General features: G+C 38.3%; 1 protein-coding gene across 17 annotated transcripts in view; it reads left to right on the top strand.

Annotated features, from left to right (window-relative positions):
• Nucleotides 1–16,282, top strand: part of TENM4 (teneurin transmembrane protein 4) — a 1,639,674-nt gene that overhangs the window by 1,153,486 nt on the left and 469,906 nt on the right. For 3 of the 17 annotated variants that reach the window (XM_072032863.1, XM_072032868.1, XM_072032869.1), the window contains one exon: nucleotides 8,294–8,376. The exons of the other annotated variants lie outside the window; for them this stretch is intronic. The gene's annotated coding sequence lies outside the window, so the exon portion shown is untranslated. The remainder of the gene's footprint in view (nucleotides 1–8,293; nucleotides 8,377–16,282) is intronic. 17 annotated transcript variants of the gene reach the window in all.

The following is a 16,282-nucleotide window of genomic DNA, read 5'->3' on the forward strand; positions in this document are numbered from 1 at the left end:
TTTTAGCAAGACAACATATCTTTCATCATGGAAATACATATAGCTACATGCCTTTTCCACTGTTGTTAAGGAGAGCACTGCATAACTATCTAAAGGACAAAGTGGCCTTGGGATTTGATTGGTTGCAAACCATCACAAATATGAATCTGAATTAGTATTTAATTGCATCAAGCCACTGGCTGGCATGGCCTATCAGCAGGTTTGTTTTTATTTCATCAAGCTTCATATGTTAATGCTGATGACAGGCAGGGAACAAAGTAAAAGGCACCAGAAACCAAAGCAAAGAGACTAGAGAACTGTAGTTATACAAAAGAAGATGAAGAAATATATTTGAGCAAAGAGGGGGAGAATAAGGGTTAGGAGGAACAGCACAGAAAAGAAGGACACAAGGGAAGGTTGTGAGCAAACAAAATGGAAGAAAACACTGCAAGGAAAGCAAGGCTGGCACTGAAATGAGGGAGAACATGAGGACAAGCCAGGTAGCATGAGAGCCTGTGAGGACCAAAGGAAAAGAGCAGCTGAATTTCTTCCCAAATTCTGCAGCTGCCTTTTAATTAATAAATACATGGAATATGCCAAAGTAAAGCCCTGGATCACTGACTTTCACCTTCTGCGTAACAGGATCCCGTTGGTTAAACCTGTGTTAAGCCTGGCAGTTCACGTGGTTGACCTTTTCTCCCAGCCATTGACTAATCACTGCTCTTTGTAGCCAACATCTTCCTCCTTCAGCTGCCCACAGGCTTTCCTTTAGGAAAGTGTGGAACCAGTAAAGCAGCATTAGCAACAGAGAGCAACCCCTGAAGAAATATTATTAATGCTGTGGGAGAGGTGTTCTGGTTGATGGCTGACTTGCAGGAACACAAAGTCAGCCTGTGCTCTCCTCGTTTCTGTTAATTCCTCTTCATTTTCAAGTAAGAGCAATTTGGTTGGCCTTCTCTATTTCTCTGTTTAATATGTGTATTAAAATGTGCAGTACACCAGCACAAGAAGAGAATACCAACAAATCAGGTGCTGCTCCATCATAGTGCAGAACCAAGCCGTCTGTGTATTCGATTTCATTATTCTCATCACACCTTCATTCCGCACTGACAAATCAATTCTTCCCCTTAGTAGAGGCAAGTTTTAAAGATGTAAGTCCCTACTGAAGAGCAATCACTTATTCCTCCATCTTCTCTCGTGCACCTTGTCTGCACTTTTCTGAATTTGATTTCTTTGTCAAAATTTGTGAAGTTCTGTTATACAGGGCTGAGTCAAACTGTGATGTTTCAACTCCTTAGTGTTCCTCTTCTTTCAGTTCGCAAAGGATGAGGTTTTACCAAAGAATGAGTTAAATTCTTTTGCCAACAGTTTAGAGTTACTCAAGCCCTTAGGTTCTCCTAAATCTCGGGATAAACACAAAGGTGGAGTTTCCTCTCATTTCAAGCTGAAACCACAGGAGACATCAGTCTGTATAATTTTCTTCAAAGTTGAACTATCCTGGACAATCATGAAAATAGAGGTGATTTGGATTGTTGTCTGACTTACAGAACTGTTTGATGGGACAGACTAAAACCCTGTAATTGCACAGCCTTGAACTCAAGAGCTAAGTCTTAACTTCATACATAGGTTTCATTTTTCATTTCAGTGGAAAAACTTATATACACCCCCATTGACCCTAAACGTTTGGTAGATCATCTGTGAATGTAACCTCATGTGAAGTTTGTCTAAGATTTCTTAATATATATATTTTTTTTTATTTTAGTTTTTGTTTTGTTGTTGTCTGTCCTAGAAATTAATTAAAAAATTTCAGATCATTACATCTGCTTGGTTAGGCCACATGACATATCTTTGGAAGAGTACTTACTTTTCCTACATCTGTAGAACCCCTGGTGACAAAACAGGCATCAAGAAATTTGTTGGATGGATTGCAGGAAAAAAAAATAGCTTTAAAAAGGCAAGTAAAATTAAACTTACAGCTCTGGGAAGAATGCCAATCTTTAGTATTAATAATAATTCAATTGTTTTTAATTTGCTTATAATTGCATAAGTTGTTTTTTTCTTTATCATTGTTAATTAACAAATATTTAATTGATTTAGCAATTTACTAACATTCTTGATGATAAAATTTTTAAAAGAAGATGCAGCATAGAGAATGCCTTTAAAGGATCTCAAAGGTTTTTGTCACATTGTAGTTACTGAATACCTATATTCTACAGGGAAAAATAATAATAATAATAATTAAACAGCAACAACAAAACTTTGTTTTTAGAGAACCTATGTCTTGGAAAATATACACAGGTTAATTACTGAATTTATCCTAGTAAGTCACAAGTGACATATTGAATTAAAAAGCCTATATATATATACTTTAAAAAATAATAAAATAAATTAAAATGTCCAAGAGACACAGATAATTATAGCAGCAACCTAATCTAACAGTTTTATAATTTCAATAATTGTTGAGGTCAGAGAAACCATTAGCAGTTCCACCTTGACTTCGTCCTTAATGGGGGCAATGGAATTTCATTCATTCCCAGTTGGAGCTTTACAACTCCTGTGCAGACAATGGGACTTCCTGAGATGCACCAAGCACATTTAGAGATAGAGATCTCACCATACCTATCACAAGATCACAAGTGCACTTAAGTGTTCACTGTTAAGCATCTGTACATTTTTCTGGTGTGAACTTGTTTAGTTTTACCTTTCAATCCTTGGTTTGTGTCTTTCAATATTGTATAGAATGTTCTTCAGTGTCTGTCCCCTCCTTTTGGATTTATTTGCACAACTAAATAAATTTTTCTCCTCACTGTCTTTCCCAGTGCATTCACTTTTCTTTGCTTACCTGGGACAGGGGAAGTTAGCTGATCAATTCCTTTATTGATTTCAGTCTGTTTCTCATCTTCTAGCACAACAATGTCTGGCAAATTCTGAAGACTTTATTTTTTTAGTGTTTTTATTTTTCCAACATGGGAAAAACATTTTAGTCTCTCCCAGCACTGCTCTCTTCCTTACTAACAGCTGCTATTTAATTTTGAACTCCTGGACAATATCTCTATAAAGTTGAAACAAGACCCTTCATTGTGACAGAGTCACAAACAAAAGTCTGTCATTTAAACAAAATTTATGGGTCACCTGCCTTGCTCTTATAACTGCTGATAACAAGCAGATGGAAAGGAGCTTGCTTTAGCCAACTTTTACCTTCAGCCCAAATGTTTCCCATTATTGTCTTGCTACTGATCCTATGTGAAAAGAATTCTTTTCTGGTATTTCTGTGTTAGAACCACAAGAGTCATGATTTAATAGACGTGCTTATAACACATTATATGTTACAGGCGTCTTTTCAAAGATTTCAAAGCCACATCTTGACAGTTTCATTTTTTTTTTAAGAGATGCCTTTAATAACCGTTTCTTGCTGACTTAAGGAATGAAGGAGGAAAGTGTAACTTCAAAGTGTTGGCAAAATAATATGAATTATCCAAATGTACTTGTAAAGTTGTTTCCAGTTACAGTAGTAGTAACTTGAGACTGATAGCTGATTTCCCCTTTCCCAACTGTTTCTAATTTAAACCAGTATCTATTCCATGCAACATTGCTACTCTAGAACAAACTAGTTTATTTATCTGCACTTTCTATTAAAAAAAAAAAAAAAGAAAGAAAAGAAACAATATATAAAACTATTAATTAGGTTAGCAAGTAAGCATGATGCTTCCAGTTCTTTTATCTATCTAAAGACCTGAAAGACATAATTCACACAACTGAAATTGAAGACATTTATAAGAATTTGAATCAGAACATCGAGAACTGTGTGTCTTACCATACAGGGTTGAAAATCTACCATTAACTTTTATATATGATCTATTGTAGGCAGAGATGATCTTATTTCCTTCTAAGCAATATGTTAAAAAAAAAGAGAAAGTAATAAAATATATTAATATTTAAATAGCTGATCATACATTATTAATAGCATTGTAAGTGGCATTAATTAAGACCTTTATATACCTTTTCTTGTCCCCACTCTATGTTGCTGTCCAGGTTAATCATGTAACCTTACTATACCATTGGCCTTTGACCAGATGTGTAATTATTATTAATTATTAGTCTTACTGCTGGCACTGACCCCCCCTAAAGTTTCCCCTTCAGTACGACTTTCAGAGTCACAAAATTCTGAACTACTGCAGACCAGTCTGCGGATATCTTGCAGGTTGTTTGTTATTTTACCCCATTTTCTCCCTTGGGTATTATTTTTTTTCCCTCATTGCACATTTTCCTACTGTTGACCCTTACCTATCCTGCTTCTTGTCTTACAACAGAAAAGGTAGATTTATAACACTGAGAAGGAAAGCTTTCTAGCTGTGAGGACATTGAGGACCAGGCACAGCTTGTTGAGTTTCCATCACTATGAGAGCAAGTTAAACAAACATCTGTCAGGCATGACCTGCCTATAGTTAAGCCTGCCTTGGGGCAAGGGGATGGTCTAGACGACCTCCCTTGAGCTTTTCTGGCCCTAAGTTTCTATGATCCAAAGGGGAATAAAGCAGACTGAGCTCACCCCAGTGCTTGACTATGACCTGGTTTGTCCCATTCATGTGCTCATGTGCCTTGCACTGCTATAGAAGCCCAGAGACCATGCCAACACTACCTAAAATACAGCATATAGCTGTCTGCTGCATCTGGTCCCTAGAAGTGTATTTGTCTTGACAAAAAAAAAAAAAAAAAAGAAAGACGAAACAATGATTTTGAGTGATCTTCTGATATGTTTTAACAGGTTTTTTCTCTTGTTTATCTACAGTAGAGTTTATAAAAAACAGTTTGCTGGCATGCACACCAGTGGGATATAAACAAAAACACACCAGTCTCTGTTGCAAATACTCTAAAAGGTGTATTCCTTTAATTGTGAAAGGTGTGTGTAATCCTATGCACAAAAGAGGGCAATATGATATATCACGGCTTATTTGTTAGTGCTTTTGGATAGGAAATATTTTTGTTGTTCAAACTAGTTTTCCCCTGCCTTTTCCAACACCTGATCCCATTAAGTGACAATTGTGTGTTCCCCAGTCTTTAGAGACTCTGTGAGAAGGCATAGCCCTGATAAGTAATGAAAATAAAATCTCTCCAGATTCTCTACTGCAAGGTGATATTTGCATTATTTACCTCTTTTGCTGCTTTCATCCTCTGCCCTACAAGAAAGCTTAATAAAGATACCAAAGGGGAGGCAAAGCTCAGCTCCCCATCCCTGATATCTCACAAGAGAGGCAGGTGTTGCATTATGCAAGGGGAGTGTGTTCCTTGGTAATATTATCCTGGGAATTATCTTAGAGAGATTGACCTGTGAATAATAGCCAAGCCTCAGGGTTAGCCTAGCAGTAATTATCTGCTAGACGTTTTCACTAGCCGTATCCTTTCAGGTCAAGAGGCAAACATGAGGACTCACATCCATGCTTCACGGCAAATTATCATTCAATTACATTGACTTTCGAACCTCACCAAATGTAAATTGAATTTTCCTTCTTATATGATACTTATTTGTATGAGAAATTCCAGAGAATTTAAAACGTAGGATACATAAGCAATCCCATGGGAACTGTATGCAGACTCAGGGACTATAATAAAATACTTTAGAAGTTTTCCATCCAAGCAGGTTAGGAGGGATCTGGGGCTCACAGATAAAGACTGTCTTCATTGCAACCTGAGGTATTTGGTTAACCGTTTCTCAACAAGACAACTCAAGAGAGAGGAGTGACGTCCCAGTGTAAACATCTTTTTGCGTGGAGATGAGGTATAAGGACCACAAGACAGTCACATTGCAGCAACTTATGTGCTGTATGAGCTCAAAGCCATCCTAAGAGACAGTCCTCATCTGGGGTTCATCTGGGAGCCAGTTGTAGTAGCTTTTCTCCATCAGTAGTTTTTCTCCTTCTATTGAGGATGGTTAGCTCATTAAAGATGTCTGCAAAGTCTAAAGTTAAGTAAGAATTGAGTCTTATCCCACTTGTGGAGTAATTCATAGTCAGTGTCTCCATGCGTACCCCTGGACTGAGCTCAGTATTTACTGGAACTTGCTAGGTTAAACCCTACTTGTGAGTCAACTACTGGAGACAGAGCCCTGGTGTGGTGAGGTGCCATAGCTCAGTAAGCTGGAAATGTGTATGCATGACTCGGAGACAACAGATTTAGTACAGAGCAAGAACTCGTGGTACCTTTTTTTTGCTGTGAGAGAAAACATTTTGAGTCTTACAGTTATGATACATGGGCAATAAAAAAGCACACCTGGCTAACAGCTTTGTGGTCATCAGTGTGAAAACATCAAAACGAACCCTTAAAGGGACATAATCCACTTCAAATCATAATTTGTATGTATCTTTCTGAACCTTATTTATTGCAGAAATGCCTTAGACCATGGAGAGGGAAGTCATTTGAAAATGCACTTGACTTGTTGTTAGTTATTGATATTCTGTGTTTGATTTTGATTTTGCATGTGGCTTAGCCTGCATGGGGAAAAATCAATAAAATCTGTTTCAGTTTTGTTCATAGTCTGTTTCTCCCTCTGGCTGCCCAAACAGTGGTGGTTAGATTTCAGGGTCTATTCTGGGACATAAATGCCTGAAAACAGAAGGTTTTAATTTTTTAATTTTTTTTATTTTTTCATCCTGGATTTTATAGAAGTGTTGCTTTGAGATAGCATGAATAGGGTTTCTTAGCAAAAGTGCAAGTTTTATTTGGAAAAGAAGATGACAATGTATATAGAAAACAGTCTGGATTAGGTGTGTCTGATCAAATGTAAATATTCACAACGGCAGAGGCAGTCACCACAGTCTGTTTTGTTTTGTTTTGTTTTGTTTTTGTTTTTGTTTTTGTTTTGCTTGTTCTGTTTTGTTTTGTTTTGTTTTTTAGTCAGTGGGGAAAAACAAGCACATCTAGGGTACAATATTTTCATTCTAAAAGAGACACCTAAAATAAGGACACATAATAATATGTGCCCTGAAAATGTCTGCTTCGCTCTGGGGATTAGAAAAAGAGTCCAGGGTAAGTTTGGATAGAATCCAGAGAGGACTGAAGTTTATGTTATGTGTTCCGTTATTGTCTGCATTGATCTCGCTCCATCACTCCTGCTGGGATTTCTCCACCATGCAGCTCTAATCCTGGGGAGAAATCAAGGCTGCAGAGTAGTTTGTTAAATACCATGCCACAAAATCATGGCCTGCAAAGGTGAAAAACCTCAATGAGAAGGAAAGTGGTCATCCCATTCTACACAGCCTTTAAACTGGTTCTGAGATCACTCAACAGGGAGGAGGTTAACTCCTGCACTGGCAGAGACCATTCCTCACCTCTGCTTGTGGAACTGTGTTTTGAACCTAGATCTAGTTCTTTTGCAGAAGTTAGGTTTGTTTGCTACTGCAGAAAAGAGTAGTGAACAAGGGGATACACCATCATCCGTGTCTTGGAAGGAGAGGGAGATACTGAAAGGTCATAGATACTCAAACTGAGGAGGGCTGAATGATTCTCAACTTAGATCAACCAAAGAAATTCAGTTCTTAAGCCATGAATGTGGGCAGAGCCTAAGTGACATTCCCTCTTTTGTGACATCCTCTGCTGTCTTTCTGGAGACAACTGGGATTCTGTTAATTCTGTGCATGAACTTGAAAGGTAACAAAGAAAAAATATCATTATATTTGTAGTGAACTTTTATACAGAAAACACAGGTTCTGCTGCACTGGGAAATTCCTAGGAGGTTGCAAGGGAGTAAAAGTTAAAAATTATTGCTGCAGAGGAAGTATAATGAGACTAGTCTCTTACTGTAAGTTCATCCTTTCTTTGCCAAAAGGTACATAGGATGAATTTACACTGAGTCTGTGTGAGCCTTAATTCATTGCTGCTGTTGATGGTATGTCCAGATCTTATGGTAAAATGGCCACATAAATAGATCTGGGTAAAATATTTCAGTGGTTTGTTTCCTGTATAATGTGTGATGCCCACATATTTAAACAGCTTTCTGCCCCAGAGAAGCAAAAATGAAAATTATAAAAACATTGACATAAAAGATTTCAGTGGCATGGTAGAAACTGTTAGTTTAAGCCTGTTGGCCTAAAGAAATAAAAATGTAGAAAATGTAGTACAAAGGAAAACTTCAACCTCCACAAAGGAAAACATGATATGTAGGTCCAAGCAAAATGTTTCAGTTGATCCTACTTTTTTTTTTTTTTTTTTTTCCTATCTACCAATTCTTCAGCTGCTTTGTTAGTGAAAAGAAAAACAACAAGAAAGTTCATTCAGGTCAACCTAAGATACAGTTGCTCCTTTTTGATTTTTTTTTCAGTTCAGCTCGTGAATCAAAAAGTGTAATGAAGCCAGAGTCTTGCAAAACTCCTTTAGTAGCATAAACGAATGAATATAATTGAGGTAAGTTAAAACAGTAATGATAGTGCTTCGTATTTGTTTTAATTTTGCAGTGAAGTGAATTCTTATTTTATTTTAAACTTGAGCTAAAATGTGTCCTCAGGCATGAATTTATGCTGGTTGAAGTCACAGCTTGAATCAGGTCTCTGTGCAGGGATGCTACCCTGAAAATATACAGGGAAAAGAGGGAAATGAAAAGATAATGCAGAAAGCAATGAAGAAAAGCCAGCAGAGCAGAAGTCAATAAGGTGTCCTCTGTGGAATAAATTTTGATTATTAAATTCAACTAAGTGGTGTAAGACTATATCTTATTATACATGGATATAGAGAATGCTTGCTGCTGGAGAGCTGAAGTAGTAATAATAGTGATTTCCTCCTGGAATTTTGCATGCTACTATAGCATAAATATTTTCTTCTAATAATAATAATTAAAAATTCAGCCATCAGATATATACCTTGTCTAGATTTATTTGAAGTGAGGTGATTTAATCACATTCCCATAGGACTAATATGTAATAGAACATTTGAATTGGCATTTAACATTCTGATTTTTAAAAAGTTGTTTTAAGAGTCTTGGTTTTCAAGGGAAAGGTGAATAGAACTATTTAGAATATATAGCCTTCAGGTACTTGATTGTTTCTTTGAGTTTCTGTATCTTAAATAGTAAACACAAACAATTCTGAATATTTCAATGAGGAAAAGGTAAGTAAAAGGCTAAAACTTACAAAATAATCTGCAAACTAAGAAGGGAAGAAGAAAACATGAGAGCTTGGAGGGTTAAAAAAAAAAAAAAGCCTCATTGTAAGCCTCACTGGTTAAAAAAATTGAATTTTTGTAATTCTCTGGCTATGTTATCAGACAAGGCTTATGCTAATCCTCCCAGAAGGTAGGTGATCTATAGGTATTTAATGTATTCATGAAAGCTGTGCACGGTATTGGCAAAATTCAGAGCCTGGAGTGAGGAGTTCCCGAGTGAGTGTTGCTGAGCCAAGGCCCAGTTGACTTACAAATCCAGTCTGCAGAAATGTGTGCAAAGCAACATCTGTGCTAGGCAACTGTGCTCTGTGTATCAACACATGTCAAAAACTGACCTTTCATTAGTTCCCACCTCAGGCTGTGTTGGATACACGTGGAAATGCATGTCCAAAAACTGGACATGGCTCACAAGGAAACAGGTGAACAACTCTGACATTATTGCTGCCAAGCCTGGCAGGAATTTTATTCCACATGACAGTTCCTAGGGCTGGATTCAAACTCTTTTTGCCCTCTGAAGTATTGATCAGGCAACTCTTTCACCCTGTCTAGCCATTATGGCCAACCTTTCATCAGTTTAGGAAGGGGTTGCCTAAAGTTGTCAACTAATGGGATGGCATCTGTTTTAGTTTCTCTGTTCTCAGGCTTGTTGTTTTTTGGTCTTTGCTGTGCATAGGAGGGATGGGACCCTGCATCCAGAAGGCAGGACCCTAAGCTGAGAGTCAGAAAATGTAGGAATTGCTTTGCTTGATCGTAATACTGATCCTTCCAATGCTGTGACCTGTCTGACACCCACCAGATCCTGATCACTCAAAGGCTCTAAGAACTTAAATAATTTATTTTACTCTGATTTCTAAATTACTTTTTATTTGCTTTATTTGTAAGCCAAGAAGCTGAATACTTCTTCTATATACTCAATGAGCAACTGATTACCCCAAGAAGCTGTGAGGTTTTCCAGCTAGAAGTTTATTGAGATAACTGTGCTGAGTCCTGTAACTCTCATATGAATAAACTGTCCTTCTTCCATTGATACCAAGTGTGGTGAATCTGATACAAACCAGCTGGACCTGGTCTTACAGTTTATTTAAGAGTAAACTATCTAAAAATATTGATTTGCACTGTCTGTGCTTCTGCTCTCTGCCTCTGACCCATGGCCTCCTCTTGTGTAAACACACATTCTTTGGTTGGCGAGAGAGGTAATGATGGTCTGGTCCATAAGCTGAAAACAGGTTTGTTTAAAGAGCCTCTCCAAGGACACTTCACCCACTGAAAGTCAATGATGATGGTCCTTATAAATCTGATGCTAATAACAACATTGTGACCTGCCCGGCAATGTGGCAGTGCTGACCGAAAATGCACAGACTCAAACATCATGAAGATCATTTTAAAGCATTAATGTGTGTACTCAAAAAGATTGTAAAATTGAGACTGCAATATAACAGAATTCCTTCTCTTATGCTACGGGTCAGCAGTGGGAGGGGCTCCTCAGCATGGGGGACCAGAGCTCTGCTTGGCCATGCTGTACCTCCTGCAGTGGCGTAGATATCCCCAAGAAAAAAAAAAAAAGGATGGCTCTTCCTCTTCAGCCAAAAAAAATCCACCTGTGTGAGCCATGCAAAAGACAGGTCTTATCTCTAGAAACAATAGAAGGAAAAGAGCCTGACATTTCAAATCATCACTAAGAATGGACATTGGTGTGTTCTGGGAAAAAATGATAGGAGAGTGCAAATCATCACCAGCAGCTCCTTTGAGAAAGACAGAGAGCACCATTCCTTTTGTGAGTGAGTTATGGGTATTACAGTGAGAAGCACTTCAGGGCAAATTCCATAAAATCCTTAAGTCTCTTTGAAATACCAGGACCTGTGTGCCCTGGTGGAGAGGCTGTTTTTTTGTGCCTCTGATCCAGGACATCAGCCTTGCCAAGAGATCCAGACAAGGTCAGGATAACTTTGTGCCACGTGGGGAAGAGAACTAATACATGTCCTAAGGTGCAGATATTTAGGAATATTTAGGAATTTTATTTTTTTTTTTAATTGCTGCCCAGGTGAATCTAGGTCTTCATGAGAGAGCGTGCAGTAGACTGAGGTTGTAAGTGATGGTACTCAATGCTACCAGGGAAGGGAAAGGATCTGAGAGACCCCTTCCCCACAGGAAAGGGATTCCCTCGTTGCAAAAAGTGAGATTTTTTATTTTTTTTCCAGACAGGATCAAAAATCAATATATAGAATGGGTGAGGACTAGACAGTGGCCCAGTTCTCTCCCACCCTGTAGCCTGGGTTGTGCCTAATAGAAAGGTGATATAAATTGTTCCAGTCCAGCTTGCTTGCATTTCATGCCAGGATATGCCCAAATTTCAATGGTTTCAGAAATAATCAGTCCCTGAGATTTTATTAACAAAGGAATGTATATCAACCTCCTGCAGGAGCTGGTTAACGTAAGCAGCAAGTCCCTTTCTATCTGTGAGCCTGCATCTGCAACAGATTATCAAAATCACTCCCCAGTTTCTTGAGCAAAAGCACTATGTGATTAATCTAGGCATACAAAACCTAATATACAGGGTGGAAGTCACTGTACAAACCTCTGCTTTTAAAGGTCTTAAGGCAGATCAGATCATTCACCTTCTGGATGTTCCTGTTTCCACTGGCTGTAAAGAAAAGCCAAGGGACACTAGCTCTGACTCTGATGTCTAATTTGGGATGTGCATCCTATAAATAATATCTCTATATATATGAATATACATTGTATTCATGGCTCTTTTTAAAGACACAGGTTTGAGGATTAATGCCTAAAACCTTTGCACCTTTCTAAAAAGATCTGCTAGGTTAAAAGATAAATGAAAGTGAGTGATATGTAAAATTCCCAGAAGTGAAGCAAATTTAAGGGAAATGGCCAGTAAGTGAAATTCTTGGGTTTAAAACTGATATTAGCAAAGAAATGAAATTCTGCAACTCTGGCTGGAAATTCAGGTAGCTTCATATGTGAGCTTTAAGTTGACTTGTGAAAAGCAGAGCTAACATCCTTGTAGCCTGCTGCAGAGACGCTGAGATCCTTGTCACTTATTAAAGTTTCATTCCATTCCCCCACGAACAAGGCAATTAATAATTTAGAATACCAATCAATCAGGGGTTAGATGTACTAATCAAACACATTCCAGCTGCTAAGTATTGCTCACTTAAGACATTGATCAGCTGTAGGATGCTCTGTAGACCATTTAGATGAGTATTTTCTGACAATGTGCTTTAAAACCCCTTGAGGTCAAATCTTTGACACCGTCTGCTGGACCATGTGGAAGGTTGAATGCCAGACTGTCTGACAGACTGTAATTATTTTCTGTCCTGATGCCCTTTCTGCAGTCATTAGGGGATCAAATTTCTGAGAAAGCCAGAAAAGTTCCTTGTACTGCAAGCAGCTAATGGGCTGAAAATGAGTCTCTTTTGTTATGTTGATGATTTGCCACTGGATGTTGTTTGAAGCCCAGAATTGATTATTTAGGGCTAGCTCTATTCCTATCATCTACTGTTGGTCTTTGTGCGGCTCTATGCTTTCTTGCATAGAGCCCGTGTTGAAAGATACATGGTCTGTATTGAAATTCATTTGATCTGCTGGTGGTATCTTCAGGTGCTCTGATACGAATAGATGTCAATGGCAAGCCCCCCAGGAGTGCTGATCCTGGACTTTTCAGCTAGATGCTGAATAAGCGTGATGAAGCCTAGATTTTCTGTCTTTCTGGACAATGCACTGACTGTTCACAGAAATAGCCAAGAGAAATTAAGACGACATTTCCCAATAAATAATTGAAGAATGAGACACACTGTTTGCAGTCCTAACATGACTGCAAATTTAGGCTATTGCCTAGCAAGTTACTATACGAATTCCCCTTACGTTGACCCCTGTGGTAATTGGAATTTCAATTATTCATTTTCAATTACAAGCATGGCATGATGATCACAAATGTCATTAAGTATTAAATTACATCTAATGATAGATAGATAGAAGGATAGATAGATGCTTCTCCAGATCTTTTCTTTATTTAATGCCAGTAAATCAAGCACTTTTTTTTTTTTTAATGGAAGAACTTTTTAAAAATACTAAGAAGATGGTAAAATCCCTTTTTATTTGCAGCAGATAAAATCCCTTTAATGTGCATTACCTGAGAGCAGCATAAGTTTTCACCGTCTGTGTCATTAAGACAAGTGGTGCCCAGTGTGTGTGTACACAAAAGCAGGTGATTTGGCATGCAGTGAGTGGCAAGGGAAAGGGAGGCGATTTGCTTCCTGCCTTATTAGAGATGACATCCTGGTGCTCATAATTGGGATCTTCGTTAAACAGCCTGCTCGGTGTCTTTCCATTGTGCTTTAGCATACAGAGAGAGCACAATCCCACACCCTGTATTAGCGGCTTGGAAGTCTGGGTGGGGAAATTATTAGGGGACGTGATGGCATAAGTATATTAGACGTATGTTAGGCGACTCACCTTCACCCATATTAGTCTTCATGTGTGATATGCAGTCTGCACCAGCAAGAAAATCTGAAAAAAAAACAACAACAAAAAAAAAAAACTACAGGAAGATGAGACAGCACAGAAACACTCATAAGAGGGCTCAGCAACAAGGCTGAGCAATTCCTACTGTCTGCCTTGGAAATGTGGACATGGAGGGCTGGCTTTTTAGGGTCAGGCAAGCTCTGGGAGTGCTGCAGAGGCACAGCTGAAATCTAGGCTGGTTTAGCTTCTGAGGAAGGTGGTGGTTTTTGAAGACACTAAAAAAGAAGCTGTGTCAGAATGCAATCTCTTGCATTAGATCTACAGAAATTACTATTTTACATTCTTGGCATTTTTAAAATTAAGGCCAGAATCCCACTATAGGAAGATCCTGTTTGCATGTTACTGCAATGAACTGCTGAAGAATAGGCACGCAATCTATTAGGAGCCTTGAACTATTGAGTTTAACATGTGCATGGATGATAAATATCTTAGATTTCTTGTGTTTTACTTTCCCTTTCTTTAAAAACAACGATGATACAATTTATTAACAAGGCTATTGTGATGCCTAATTATCCTATAACATAAACTGTAAGGTCTTTCAAAATGCTCTTGCATGGACATAAATAATGTCTATAAACTTCCTGGTATGGTTATCATTTATGCAAAACAGAACTGAGACAATATTAAAACAGCTTGCCCAAAGCTACACATTGGCAAAGGCATTGGTAGACTAAAGAGAGAAGCTACATCTTTTTTTCTTAAATGCACCTTTACTACCAGCTCTTAATTTCTTGTTTGTCTGATGGTAAATTATTCTTACCAAATCTAGGTATCCAGAATTTGTGTTTATCACTTTTACTATTTACTCATGACCTTCCAGGAGTGGTACCTTTTTCACAAACATCACCCTTTCTGCTGTCCAGGTATTTATAGTCCATTTCCACTGTCAGCCTATCCTTCCCACCCTTTCTTTCCTCTTCTCCCTCTTCCTCTTTTGTAAACAGATGCCTATTCATGTCCTGACGTGGAAGCATTCCTTTGCCAGTTATAACCTGTAACCCTACTTACTTATCAGTCCTTCTGCCTGCCTTCTTTAGGTATTATATATATATATATATGTGTGTGTGTGTGTGTGTATATATATATATATATATATATTATCCATTCTCTCCTTTTTCATCCCTCCCCTTGCCAGACCCTGCCTTTCTGAAGCCCTTCTCACAGTGTCTGTAGCAGCAGTTGGGGAATCATCCATCACAGCAATCACAGCTTTGCTCCTGCAAGGCACAGCGCTGTGGAACTGATTAGGGCTGGAGGGCCCCAGTCAGGTTTGTGTTGCTGCCAGTTCTTCCTGGGAATTGCTACTGTGCAGATTTTGCAGATGTAATCTCACCTGAGCTGATGAATAATTCTTCATTTTTTTATTATTTTTTTTCTCTCTCTTTTTCCCCCCTTTCTCATGTGAGTAGGAAAAACAACAACAACAACAACAACAAAGCACTAGAATGGACATCCCCTTCTTATGCAAAATCCTGTCTTCTTCCCATCTTCAGTCCACACTGGTATTTATGCTGAGATGTATCATTTCTACAGTCCCTGCCCCTGAATATCATAACTGTAGTTGTAAAGAAGGCTAAACTTCAAAACTCTTTAACAGTATAAAGGCTGATTGCACTTTTTTCTCATTTTTCCTCATCTATTATCTGTTTTCTGTGTTCTGTGCTGCCTACAGAGCACCCACTGTGAAGGGAGTTGGTTCCAGTTGCACAAGTTAAGTGAAAACTTCTACCACAATAGGCTGAAGGAAGTCAAAAAAGCAGTCAAATTATTACACTGTATGTTTGCCAGAGATACAGAATACTAGATAAAAAATAGTGAAATTATGGCATAATTCTGCATGTGTTCAGTATTAACTTCAGATAGATGCAACAGAAGTAGCAGAGAAATGATGAAAATTGTTGAAAATAGAGTTGATTAGAGACTTTGTATATACGAGGAAGAAGATTAAAACTGTAATTCAGAGAGAAAATTAGTATGATTAGTTAGATTTGTGTAGAAAAGGCTCAAGATGGCAAGGGTCAAACATTGCTGGACTCACTGGCACTCCACATGTGTGCCAAGCCCAGGTTTGCCCTGCAGTTATCCTGTCCTGTCTCTCTTCCACCAAGTTGGAGAACACTACAGGAAAGCTTCAGATAATTGAGAGGAAGCTCAAAAATAATATCAGAGAGACAGACTCTGTGGTGTAGAGGTTAAGGAGTTCACCGTCTGCTGTTTATATCAAAGTGCGGGTTGACAGGGATTTGGTTTAAGTATACAGACACCAATGCCTAGATAAACTTTTAGACAGGAAGGCCTTTTTAGTATTGCAAACTAAAGCAGCAACAAGATTCATTGGCTAGAAGAAGGAGTTAAACAAATTCAACCTTGAAGGAATGTGCAATTTCCTAGCAGAGAGGGTAATTAAGCATTGCAACACCTTACCAGGAAAGGTGGCAGACTCATCGTCATTCTGGTTCTATAAAACAAGATTAGCTATCTTTTGAAAAAGCTTAATCCACCTCCTGGGAATAGCTGTTTTGTCTGTGTATTGAGAAGGGCTGATGAGAGATCCCTCTGGCCACAGAACCTGTGCATCTCCGAATCCTTTTGCTGAGGCTCTTCAGGTGAAACT

Source organism: Anas platyrhynchos, chromosome 1 (assembly GCF_047663525.1).
Source record: "Anas platyrhynchos isolate ZD024472 breed Pekin duck chromosome 1, IASCAAS_PekinDuck_T2T, whole genome shotgun sequence".
In the NCBI taxonomy this organism is placed as follows: Eukaryota; Metazoa; Chordata; class Aves; order Anseriformes; family Anatidae; genus Anas; species Anas platyrhynchos.